At 59.6% G+C, this 6,000-nt stretch overlaps 1 protein-coding gene across 3 annotated transcripts in view; it reads right to left on the bottom strand.

Moving 5' to 3' along the window:
* The window catches only part of ARHGEF10 (Rho guanine nucleotide exchange factor 10), a 114,871-nt gene extending 109,262 nt beyond the window's left edge, over nt 1-5,609 (bottom strand). Inside the window, exons 1-2 of one of the 3 annotated variants that reach the window (XM_019737572.3) lie at nt 1,837-2,050; nt 875-1,289 (exon numbers count right to left, since the gene is read on the bottom strand). The gene's annotated coding sequence lies outside the window, so the exon portion shown is untranslated. Of the gene's footprint in view, nt 1-874; nt 1,290-1,836; nt 2,051-5,451 lie in introns of those variants that run through there. The other 2 variants (XM_019737575.3, XM_019737577.3) reach the window with 2 other exon arrangements.
* Nucleotides 5,610-6,000: the final 391 nt, after the last annotated feature.

The following is a 6,000-nucleotide window of genomic DNA, read 5'->3' on the forward strand; positions in this document are numbered from 1 at the left end:
TCTGCTAGTGCTTGTGTTTCTCTGCAGTCCTGGCTGGTAGCCCTAGAATTGAGATGACACCCTTAAAGAGAGAGCATGGCTCACAGATGTGTGAACTCCACAGACGGTATTGCCTGGTGTGCATAACAGGCTTTGGAACCTGACAACCGGTCAGGTCTCTGCTGACCGGCGAGCTGGGCAAACTTGGACAAGTCCCCTCCTACATGAGCCTCAAGCTCTCACTGTAAACAACCTTCATGACAGTCCCAGCTCGGTGCCCTTGGTGTGACGTGTACGTGCACTAGGGGCACACACTCCCTGGCACTCGACGCACAGCAAGTTGGAGTGTCCGCTAACGTCATGCCAGGGGTCAAGGGACTGTCATGTGATGTGATGGAGACTAGTCAGCAAGGGACCTCACCACCCCAGTGCCCTCGCTCAAGGTTCCCGGTGAAGCCTAGGATGGCTGACGTCCTGGGGCAGGGCCAGGCTTCAGACAGGAGAGGCCTTGGGCACCGGACACGTGTGCTGTCTGTGGAGGCAAGGTCCCCAGACGCTCACGGCTGCACTTACAGAACTTGTAAACCAAGGGGCCACCAGGCTCGCCTGTGTCCCCTCTCCAGGCTTTCAGCGGCATTTGGAAATGTCATCTGTGCCCCCCAACACTAAATACAGAGCTGGACAGAGGGCATGTGGGGTGAACGGCAAACAAGCCGATGCGTCAGCGTCTCGCGGCTGGTCCTCCCCTCCTGTTCCGGCCCCCGCTCAGCCTCTCCTCCTGCGGGTTCTGTGAGCCTGGTGCAGCCTGGGCCCCTGCCCGCTGCCTCTGTGTGCCTGCTGCCCACATGCACCGCACCTGCTCACACGTGGCATGCGGTACGGAGAAAGCACTCACCAGGAGACAGTGCCACCAGCTGTGGGCCACCAGGGGACATGCTTGGCGACAAAAGGAGGCAGCAGACAGATCTGGGACAGCCACGCATGGAGCAGCACATCCCGCCTCCTGAGGACAGAGTTCCAGACACTCACTGTGGAGATCACTCTGCAAACCACTCACAGTTCGTTTCGCCTGTGTGTTCTTTTCCAATCAGCTGACCTTTGTGTGACTTTATGAAGTTCCAAAATGAAACAGAACAAGCCACATGAACACCATTTGAGAGTCTGGCAGGACTGGCTTCCTAACGGTGGGGTCCTAAGTACAGGGGGTGATGGTGGTGATGGTTTCAAAAGTGTAGACAGATGTCCAGATTCACTGAGTTGTACCCTTTATCCCGCGCAGTGTATCGGGTGTCAATTATACCTCAACAAAGCTGTGAAAGCCGAGGAATTAGACCATGAGCAGCTCGGCCTGCGGAACCCATTACAGCCTCCCCGGCTCCCACACACAAGGCAGAATTCTCCTGATTTTAACCCTTGCATTCTCAGGGACTCCAGTTACATACTCATGTGTAAGACACAAATAAGTTTTAGGATCCAATAGCTATAACCAGTTCCCACTTACGTGACGGCCCCGTGCAGGGGGACAGGTGCTCGCCAGCGGGGACTACCATGAATCCACCACCTGTGGGACCTGAAACATCCCCAGTGTCTACCTGCTAAACGTCCCCTGCTGACAACAGGACAGGTGTCCCCAGTGGGGGATCTGAGTTCCTGCCTTTGCTCAGGCAGGTGACCTCATGGGTGCTGTGATTTCCCAGCCCTCACAAACTTTCTTGCACATAGAACACCTTTGCAAAACTTTCAGAGAGAAAACAATGGGCAGTTATCTCCAGGGAAAGACTTGCCCAAGACTGGGACCTGGCCCTGGTGAGACAGGTAAGACACCACCCAGCCACCCCCCACCACTGTGGAGCTCACCTCCCTTGACTCCAAGCTCAGGGGTGGTCTGGTCCTTGAGAAGGGCTCCCGGGAGATTCCAGCACCCACATTCCCACAGCGCTGGTGACCACGGGTCTGCACCTTAGCCCAGACGGCCTGTCCCTCTCCATGTGAGGGTCCAGTGGGGTGTGTCTGTGGAGGCCTTGATCTGCCAAGAACTAGCAGTGCTGGTGGGGGGCGGGGAGGGCCTCGTGCTACTTTCGCAGGCGCAGGCGGCCTGCCCCAAACAGTCCTACTCCCCACACCCATCCCTGCCCTCAGACAATGACGCATGGCAGGCCAAAGGGACAAACGTGGGGAGAGGGGGAAGCAAACAGATAAGACGGGGAGCGCGAGGAGGGTGGGAGACACTGTGGCCCTTCAGATGGTCCTGCCATCGGGTGGGGGAGGGAGGACCGTCCCAGCAGGACACAGGGACCCTTTTGTTCGCTTGCAACAACAACCAAGCCGTTTTTCTTGCTCTGCTCCTTCTCCAGTGGGCGGAGAGGAGAAGGGGGAGCTCTGAGGGGAGAAAGCAGCTCCCCAACTAAGGAGACCAGCACAAATGCAGGGAGGCAGGATGGATAAAACACCGAAATTTAAATGACTGGCATGTAGGCTCCCCTGCGGCCCAGCAGGCTGAGGCACAGGGGATGGAGGGCGACCAGAGGGCGGTGTCTCTCTTCACACAGCGTGGACCACACAACGCCTCTCTCCCTCCCTTCTCCCCCTCCGTCCTCTTCCCCTCCCTCCCTTCTCCCTTCCTTCTCCCTCTGTCCTCCCCACACCACCTCTCCTCCATTTGTACCAAGCTTCTGGCAGAACAAAGTTTGGGTAGCTGGAGCTAGGAAGGAATGTCAAAAAATGGACAGAGGGAGAGGACCCTCCCCAGTGATCTAGAAGGTTCTTTTCTGCTCCTGCCCAGAACAAGCTCTAATTCTCAGTGCCTCGGAGCACGGAGTCTTCAGGGCCTTTGACAGACGGCCAGGAATGTGCGGTGACTGGAGGAGCGCCAGAGGGAGGCCCGCCCCCAAACCTGTGTGTGGACACTCGGGGGGGCGGGGCATCAGGGTGTGGAAGAGGCTGACACAGCTCCCGCTCAGCAGCGGACCACCTGAGGGTCATGCAGGAAGGGCACAGCGAGGCCGAGGCCGGCGGGAAGGGGCACGCGGGTGGGGGGGGGGGGTGGCGCTGAGCTGGAAGACGGGGCTGAGACCCAGCATGGCTGCAGCGACCAGATTCCTGAGCTTCTAACTCACCCCTCTTCCCGGGCTGCCCGCCCACCCGTGCGGAGTGCGTTTTCTCTGGTTCATTTTCATGCCTCAGTCCTTATTCCAACCTTGACCAAGCCCACCGCGCTGACCACCACCGCTTCCCTCTCCTCGACGTGAGGCTGACTCCCATGTTACCCAGAAATACTGAGGCCGAGGGTGGCCTCCTCTGTCCCCGTCCACACCTACAACACGTTGTCCTCGGCTCTTATCTAGGGATGTTATGACCCCTGTGTCCCCGCTCCTGCCACCTCCTGCCACCGCTCAAGGCCATCTCTGCGGCTCTGCGCTCCACTTCAGCTCTCCATTCTATCTTTAAGTCAGTAAACAACCAGGTCATTCCTGAGCCCGCAGAGCCCCAGGCAAACGTCCAGGCCCTCGCGGTGACTGCAGGCGTGCTGTCCTCTGACCCAAGGACCCGCTTGGGAAATTCTCAACTAGGGGGTGTCTGCAGACGACCACAGAGGCTCCCTTTTGTAATTCTCAACTTCCCTCACTGCCCCACCACCTTTCCCAGCCAGGCTTTTGTTACATGTGGCGCAATATGGAACACATCTACCCGCCCCCAGTTCCAGACACTGAGCTTGTAAATGCCGTGGAACTTGTTGAGGGACAGCAGTATCTTTTGTTCCAATGAGGTGACTCCTGGATGGGGGCCAGTCACTAGAAGGACAGGCCAAGATTAGAAGCTTGGAACTTTGAGCCCTAATTAAGCCCCCTTATCCAGAGAGGGGACAAGGGCTGGACATGGAGTCTGTGATGGGCCCTACCCACGGGAGGAAGCCTCCACGGGAATCCACAAACCACGGGATCCCAGGAGCTGTCGGGCTGGTGAACGCCTTCCCATGGGGAGGATGACACACCCCAACCACAAGGGGACACAGGTCCCGGTCTTGGGACCCCCCCAGACCTCACCCTGTGTGTCTCTTCATCCAGCTGTTCACCTCTGTTCTTCACCATGGCCATTAATAAGTTGCTATATACAGGGGTTTCCCTGAGTTCCGTGAGCCACGGAGCGCAAATGAACCAAACCTGAGGAAGGGTCAAGGGGACCCCTGATCTATGGCGGATGGTGAAATGAGCAGGTAACAACGTGGGTTTAAGGTGGGCATCTGAAGTGGGGGTGGGGAAGGCAGTCTTTTGGATGGACAGCTTCAGAAGTGAGTTAAATCGTAGGACGTCCAGGGAGGCTTGCTTATTGTTAGGGGGACCCCCCCCCCCCCCGCACGTGGTGACCCAGTGTCAGAAGTGAGGTGCCCTCCTGAGAGTAAAGGAGAGTCCCGGGAAATAAACCCTCAGGAGGGAAGAGCTGGGTTTTCCCTCCACAGTGCGGCCCCAGGGGGCTCTCCCAGCACCCCTGGAGCCCTGGAGCCCGCGGGGTGTCCCTGTGCGGTGGGCGGTGCAGCGCCCTGACTGTCCACCGCGCGGAGGGGGCTGGCCTGCGGGTCCCGGCGGGGGAGCCAGGAGGTGGTTAGGTCTGCATTCGTTAGGGTTGGGGTGCAGATGGTGACAGGGTTGGGTTCAGGCTGACGTTGGGGTGTCTCCTCCCTACCCTTCCCTGGGGCACTGGGCTTGGGTAGACGACGGGGAACATTCTGTTCCGAGTTGGCCGGGTCCAGAGCGCTGTCCTCACCCCCAAGCTCCACCTGGAGTGGAGCAGAGTTGGGGACACACCGCACATGCGCTAGGAAGAGTGTCCCGGTGAACCGGGTGCCGAACGAGGGTAGGAGCGGTCTGTGGCGGCAGCAAAGACCCCGAGGACGCGCCCCGGCGCACGGTGCCAAGCCTTCCCCCTGCGCGTGCTCTACCCAGTCCCCGGTCGCCCGGCGGGTCTGAGTGGCACCTCTGCCCCCTGAGTCCCCAAGGGCCGGCTGTGCGCGGCTCTGCGACCTGTCTCCGGGCACTTAGGGCGGGGCGCACGAGCTCGGCGGGACTCTGACGGCCCAGCACGTCCTCTTGGTTGTCGGCCCTCAGGACACACTGACGGTCCTGGACATCCCCGCAGGCGGCCGGAGAACCGCGGGGGACACGCAGGGCTCTGGACACAGGCGGCTCCTGCAAGGACTCCTGCCTGCGGCCGCCCGGGAAGACCACGGGAGCAAGCTGTCGTCCCCGCCTTAGCTCGGACTCGGGCGGCCCAGGGTCCCGGATCACCGTCGCGTCCCCCGTGGGGCCCCGCACGGAGGCGGCGACCCTCCCACGGTCCTGGGCGGTCCGTCCTGGGGGCCCCTAAAGACGCTCCGGGACTCTGACGTGCCTGCTGGGTGGGTCCCGCTTCCGAGGACCAGACCCCACCCAGTCCCCAGCCCTCCGATGGCTCCACCTCTGCTCCCTCCTGGCTCACCGCGGTGGCCTGCGCTCCGGGTAGGCCCTCGGTTCTTTCCGTCAATCCTCGGCCCTTTCCGCCGCTACTCGGCCCTCCGGCTCAATATCAGTTCTTTCCGTCAATCCTCGGCCCCATCTGCGACCCTCGGCCATTTCCGCCACCGCTCGGCTCTGTTCGTCATCAATATTCGACCGTTCAGCGAGTCTCCGTCCTTTCCATCGCCGTTCGGCCGTTTCCGTACACAGTCGGACCTCCTCGTTGCCCCTCGGCCCTCTCCGTCCATACACAGCGCTTCGGACGCTCCACCCGGTCCGCCAACTCTCGGTTCTTTCCGTTGCGCCTCGGCTCTTGGCCCGGATCCAGGAATCTCCCTGAACACATTCAACTGTAGTGTTTTCCCGAAAACGAGACCTAGCTCTAGCTGGACAATCAGCTCTGATGCGTCTTTCGGAGCAAAAATTAATATAAGACCTGGTATTTTATATTTATTATATTTATTATATTATATTGACTCAGTCTTACAGTAAAATAAGGCCGGGTCTTACATAAAGTTTTGCTCCAACAGAC

This window comes from Rhinolophus sinicus, chromosome 16, assembly GCF_057876585.1.
Source record: "Rhinolophus sinicus isolate RSI-liver-muscle chromosome 16, RSI-T2T, whole genome shotgun sequence".
In the NCBI taxonomy this organism is placed as follows: domain Eukaryota; kingdom Metazoa; phylum Chordata; class Mammalia; order Chiroptera; family Rhinolophidae; genus Rhinolophus; species Rhinolophus sinicus.